The 6,612-nt window shown below is 54.3% G+C and overlaps 1 long non-coding RNA gene across 1 annotated transcript; it reads right to left on the bottom strand.

Annotated features, from left to right (window-relative positions):
- Positions 1–293: 293 nt before the first annotated feature.
- Positions 294–1,725, bottom strand: LOC117798861. The gene is made up of 3 exons (XR_004622920.1): positions 1,524–1,725; positions 1,137–1,287; positions 294–550 (listed from the first exon to the last, which is right to left on the bottom strand). It is a non-coding gene; the product is annotated as an uncharacterized LOC117798861 (long non-coding RNA).
- Between the last annotated feature and the right edge of the window lie 4,887 nt (positions 1,726–6,612).

Below are 6,612 nucleotides of genomic sequence, written 5' to 3'. Positions count from 1 at the left end.
GCTCATAAGAGGTGTGGGCTGCGCATAGAGAGTTGGGGGTCTTTGGTGAACAGGAGGGTTAGAGCCACTGGAGAGGACAAATGCCTCTCCTCTGGGTTCTGGTGGTACCACTTCCTTTCTTTAATCTGAAGACTTAACACGCAGTGTCATAGTTTCCTGATTACTTGTCTCTGTCCCCACAAGACTGTGGGCTTCTTCACATAGGAGACATTATTGTTTTGTATAACACCTGGACTCCAGACACTGTCAAGATTGCAGCGCTCAGAAATTCAGCTTCCTGGTTCCCCGCACTTCCTGCCCTGCAAGGTTGGCCATGTGGGCCCTCAGAGCTGGACTCTCAACTTCTGGCCGGGAGCCTCAGCAGCAAGAAGATAAGGGAAGGCAGGTAGCCAGCTCCAAAAGAGGAGGGGTGGACTCACCCCAACCCTGACAAAGCTCCTCGGGCAGGCCCTGTAGCCCCCGGTTTACTTGTAGACTGCCTTCGAGCTTCTCCATCCAGCTGATACCAGGGAAGAGTAGAGTGTCATATTTTGTAGAGTTGCAGTGAGCACTGTAATAGTAAAATTAATAGCCAATAATTACTGAGCAACTACTATGTGCTAGACACTGTGCTGAGGCTTCACTGAGAGCATCTCATTGAGTGCTCACCGATATCCAGTGAGGTAGCTATCGTACCTTCAGTTCACCCATAAAGAAATTGATGGTCCTCATTCACTCTCTGGCCTCCCCTCCCAACACCGTCTCCCTCACTCCTTCTGCTCCAGCTCCACAGGCTTCCCAATGTCCCTTGAACATGCCAGACCCATTCCTGCCACTGGGCCTTTGCACATACCATCCCCTCTCTCTCAGATATTCTCCCTGTCATGCCAATACATCTTCACCTTGTTGGGTCTTTCCTCCATGTCACCTTCTCAGGGAGGCTCTCCCCTCCCCTGGCATAAGCTCTCCTCCGACAACAGTCTCTTGTGCACGGCTGTATTTTCCCCACCAAGAATGGTGCCCAGCACACAGCAGCCCCTCCCGAGCTACCTCCAAACGAATGAGACACCTGACATCCAGCGCCCTCTGCCCTGAAAGCTGGCGGTGTCCTCTCTCTTATCAGGGAAGTGGAAAATCCTCTTTGACCCAAAGCTCACCGAGATCAGACCCTTCTCAGTGAGCGAGGGGGTCAAGATCATGGTGCCCATGATGCAGCGGCCGGGCTGGTTCCAGCTCCAGCGTTTCTATCACCTGCACAGCTACGTCCTCCGGCTGCCTTGCAGTAGCCACACCACCGCTGTCTTCATCCTGCCCGACACAGGGAAGGCCAGGGACACAGATGAGGCTCTGATGAGAGAGAATTTTGACACATGGTCTCAGCCCTTCCCACTAAGGTAAAACCCCAACTGTCTCTGCTCCCAAATGCATTGAGCCCATTTCAGTGGCCACCCTCTCCGCCTCTGTGACTGGAGGGGGGGCGGGGGGGGGCTGTGGCCCTTCTGGTCTTAGGGCCTATGATGGGAGGGAGCGGGGACCATTCACACCGTCATCCTTAGGCAGGATTCAGCCAAACACTCCTGCGAGCGATGGAAACTGGTGTGCCGTCACAACAAAGCATCAAATCTTCCTCTGGGGGGTTTATAGTTCATGTTAAGGTTTTAAATCACTGAGCTGTTGTAAAGGTCCAAGCAATATTTCACTTAGCTTTACCCAGCATTTCCCAAACAGGATGTGAACATGCCATGCATGTTCACATACGACCTAGATACAAACACAGGACTATGGGTTCACTGACATATTCACTGTGACCCGTGGGTGACCCAGCGGGAGCCAGGACCAGGCCTCTCCACACCTGGTCATGGCTCCCCAGCCACCCGCACTTCCCTTCCCTCCTCTTTGCCATGCCCTCAATCAACTTGCTTGCTCCCCTGAGGTCCTCGAGGTCTCTGCTCCTCAAAGTGTGGCCTGTGGACCAGCATCAGTGGCTTCATCTGGGACTTTGTCAGAAACAGAGGGTCTCAGGCCCCATCCCACACCTCCTGACTCAGAGTCTTTAGTTTAACAAGATCCCAGGGGATTCACATGCACATTGGAGACTGGGAATCTCTAACCTGGGCTCCCGGCAAGTCCCACTGCTCCTGGGTCCGTCTTCAAGATCCCCAGCCATTACAAATCACCAAGTGCTGTCTTGCATGCGCCTCTCGACAGCCATCGTTTTGTCTCAGCACATTATGGGCCAGGCCACTCTTCACCGGGGGCAGGGGCTCTATCTTGGGCATCATGCGGTTTGACAGCATGTCTGGACGCTCCATCTACTGGATGCCACTAGCACACCCCGCCACCCCCCCCAGGTGTGACCACCCCAACAACGTCTCCAAACCTGGCAAGCCAGCCCCTGGAAGACAAAGTCTCCTTCGTGTTTCAGGATGAACCCCGGTGCAGAGTCTGGGCTCCCGTGCCCTGGCCGGCCTGGGTTCTCATCACCACCCGAGACCTGGCCCACGAGACACAGCGTGAACCACACTGAACTAAGGATCGAGGTTTTCACCCCGACAGAACTTTCTCAGTCCCCAGGGCCCTGCCCCTCGAGAGGACTGAGACACTCAGCTCTCCTCCCTGTGGCTTGGCCCACTGTAGGATGCCTGTAGCTGGGAGGAGACCATTGGCTCAGCTGGCGGTAGAGACAGGGAGGCCAAGGGCAGATGCATTCTCGGCACTCAGGCTCCCTGCGGCCATGACCCCAGACAGCCACGATCAGGCCACCCTGTGGGCAGAGCCCCTGTGTGCTATTCAGGTGCAGACATGGAAAGGTGAGCCAGGACGAAATAGGAAACTCTGGCTCCCAGCCCTGTCTTGGGGCCACCCCCAGGCAGGGACAAGGGGCAAGGCTATGTGTGGGGACTAAGACGGATGGACGGACAGGCAGACAGCCTCCTAGATGGCGGGGCCCAGTGGCAGGCCAGTTTGACAGCAGCCTGGCTTGAGGGCGAGCCTCAGCTGTGGGTCCACTCCTTGCTCTTTAGAAACTGTATGACTTGGGGGAAATCGCTTAGCCTCCTGGGCTCTCCATATTCTCTCTATGAGAAGCGGGCATTGGTAGCACCCAGCTCCCAGAACCACTAGGAGGACAAAAGGAAATTCCCTTATAAAGTACCTGGCCCGGGTCTGTTTCCTGAAGGCACCCAGTGGGCGCAGCTGACATGCATTTTACTCTATTAACCTACAAGTGGTGAGATTGCTGGCCGGGGCCACTTGTTCGGTGGTATTTTTTCAGCTGTGTTCTCACCTCTTGTTCCCACAAGTAGCAGGAGGAGGCTGTATTTTCCGAAATTCTCTTTTTCTGGGAAGAGGCAACTGGAGCAGCTTCTGCCCTCGATGGGCATGTCGGATATATCCAGTTACTGTGTGGGAATCACCGGCATTTCTCTGCAAACCATTCCCCTGAGGATCTCCAGGGTAAGTTCGACGCCCCCAGGTGTCTGGGCCATTTATAATGCACCTCCCTTCCTCCTTCATTCAACTTGCACCCAGGGGCCCCGGCACTGCCATGTCTGTGCCGTGTCCTGGGGTACACGGGGCTCCCTGGCTGGCGGGGAAGTCAAACGTGGAAATGGTGAGTTACAGCACCCCAGTGGTGTTCTGATGCCAGCTGCTCCAGAGAAGAGGGCTGAGCCTCATTTGGGAGCAAGGGGTAATGCCCCCTTTCCCAAGCTCACCATGAAGGCAAGCACCCCTGCTCTGGGAGTTGGGAGGAGCTGTGGAGAGCACCAGGCCAGGTGTTTTTCTGCAATCCCGACCCTTCCAGGAGGACAGGGGAGTCCCCTTGTGATTCCGTAAGAATCAGAGGTGAAGCCCCCCTGGACTGAGTCCTGAAGTCCTAACACCACTGTGGGATCACTGGGGAATAGAAAGGGGAATTGCCTGGAAATATTAACCAACTTCGGGAAGAGGGGAGTAGTGGGGGGGTCTGAGTCCGGGAGAGCAGGATGGGGAGTGGGGTCTGCAGTAACTGAACCTGGCTTCAGAGGGCCTTGGCCGGGCTAAGGTACTGGGACAGTCGCCCATGAACTGGGGGAAGGGGGCCACCAGGGGGGCCACAACCAAGGGTGGGATTGCATCTGAGCTTCAAGGAGCTCAGCCCCATGTCGTAAGGAAGGGGATCGCAGCAGAGCCTGAGGGTCTGACGGTGGCAGGGGGATGAGCGACCCAGCGACAAGGCAGGCAGGTCTCAGGGAGAGGCAATGCGGACAATGAGAAGGGTTGAGCAGAAGAGGAGTTTGGAAGTGGAAATGCCAGGACTCGTGTGGCCGGCTTGGGGGTGGGGAGTCAACAAAAGGACACCAGCTCTCTGAGAGGCAAGGGGAAAGCAAAGTGAGGCAAGAGCGCCCCACGAGCACGCGTGATGGAGGGGCAGAGGGGACCCTGCCGTAGAGCCCGGACGGCACAGAGCAGGATGGTGAGCCCTCCAACCAAGGGTGCCAAGCCCGATGGGGAGAGACAGTATCCTTGATCCCTTTGATCGAGGAAATGGTGTCCACCAGGGGACAGGACATGCTAGGTCATGCACCCAGTCTCAATGGAACCGGGAGTCGATTGCAAGCCTCCCGCCACAGGACACAGCCTCTCCACCTGGCCTTACTCCCCAGCAGACAGAGGGTCTGCGCTCAGACTGAGAAGCAGTGTGGCCGCCCCCAGAGAGGGGCGCTCCTGCTCGCATCAGCACTCTGACGCTCGGTCCCCGCAGGCGGTGCACACAGCAGAGCTGAGCATGGATGAGACAGGAGCAGAGGCGGAGGATACCTCGGGCTTGCAGTCCCTCCCCAGATCCCATCTTCCCCCCTTTCATTTCAACCGACCTTTCCTGCTATTAATGTTCGAGGAAGGTGGCCGCAAACTGTTCTTCATGGGGAAAGTGATGAATCCCAGAGCAAAGTCATAGCCAGGTGGCCAGAGGGCCCGCCTTCCCTCCACCTCCACCATCCTGGGCTCCTGAAGAAAACGGAAAACCAAGACTGATGTTTACCGAGCACACAGCTCTTGGGTCTATCTTCTGGTCTTTGCACAAAACCCCTCTGAGTCATTATCCCCACTGCATGGATTAGCACACCAAGGTCCGGAACAGCGGCACGATCACAAGCCAGGCTCACTGCCCCAACCCCAACATTCCCCGGGGGATCTGCAGACTCAGATCACTCCCATGACCTTCTGGCAGCTTCCCATCCCCTGCTGGTCCTGGGCTTCTTCCTCTGCATGTGGTCCTCTCGTGCCCTTGCTGCCTGGACTGTGGCAGACCTGTGTTCCTTTGGAGAATCAGCTCAATAAAGCAGCAAACGACAGCCTCGTGAGAGGGTGTTTTGTTGCCGCATGACTCGGGGAACTTGCTGGGAGTGGCCTGGGCACTATTTGTGTGAGGTAGGGGGGAGGACTGTCTTATCATCACCCCGAGGGGCCAGCTGGGTTCCAGGTCCCTCCACAAGTGGCTGAGAAGGAAAGCACGCAGGGAACTTCTCGGGTTCTCTTTGATAAGGACTATTTCATATTACTTTGTGTTTGGCAGCGTTTGCGTGCCTCAGCCATGCTCCCCGAAAGCCTGACCGCCAGCACGATGCTCCTTAGACCCTGTCCGTGAAGCTTCCCATGAGGGACTCTTCCTCTGAAAGAGCCTCGCAGAGCAGTCACTGAGCTCTTCACAAAGTCTCCATCGGACAGTCAGTCCTCGGTAAATCCTCTGAGTAAGCGTCCATCAAGTACCTGATGGGCGTGAGGCATGGTCCCAAGGGTGAAAGGGACAGAGGAGGCGGTCCCATCCTCAAAGAGCTCATCGTGGGGGGTGTGCCCAGGCACGCTGCCCACTGCGTCCACTCCTGGTCTGGGAACAAACCATCATCAGCATAATCCATTCTCTTCTGCTACAAATAGGATGCGTGTTCTCCCTGGGAGGCGTGTCAGGTGGAATTCTGAGCTGAATGCTCAAGGCGCCCAGGACTGCTGGAGTCGGAATCCCTGAGACTACAGATTACGTGATTCCATTTACATGAATTATCCAGAAAAGGCAAAAGTATGGAGCCATAAAGCAGATCAATGGTTGCCGACAGCCGGATATACCAGTAGGGATTGATAGCAAAATTATGGGATTTTGTGTGTGTGTGGCAATGGAAATGCTCCAAACCTGATGACATTGGTACAACTCTAAATTTACTAAAAATCATTGAATCATACACTGTCAGTGGGTGAGTTTTATGGTATATAAATTATATCTCAGTAAAGCTGTCTAAAACAATCCTGTACAGTTGCATCAAACACTGCGTTGAGGAGGAGATTTTACTGCTTCAAAGGCATTATGTTAGCAGATACGCTAAACAAATGATGAGATCATCATCATCTGAAGATGTTAAAAAAAAGAACCACAAATCAAATGAAACAATGTAGAAGAAAGGAAATAATAAACAAACAGAAGCTAATGAAATAGAAAGCAACATAAAATAAGACAGATTAAGAAACTCAAAAGGCGGTTCTTTGGATATACAATAATATTAACGACCACTGGGTGAGACGGAGCAAGAAAAAGAAAAGAATCACAAATAACCAAGGTCAGAACTGAAAAATGGACCATTCCTGTGCATCTGGAACATG

The sequence above is a fragment of the Ailuropoda melanoleuca genome, unplaced genomic scaffold (assembly GCF_002007445.2).
Source record: "Ailuropoda melanoleuca isolate Jingjing unplaced genomic scaffold, ASM200744v2 unplaced-scaffold3642, whole genome shotgun sequence".
Lineage (NCBI taxonomy): Eukaryota > Metazoa > Chordata > Mammalia > Carnivora > Ursidae > Ailuropoda > Ailuropoda melanoleuca.
Note: the sequence above shows the minus strand (reverse complement) of the source record. Positions and strands in the feature narration are given on the sequence as shown.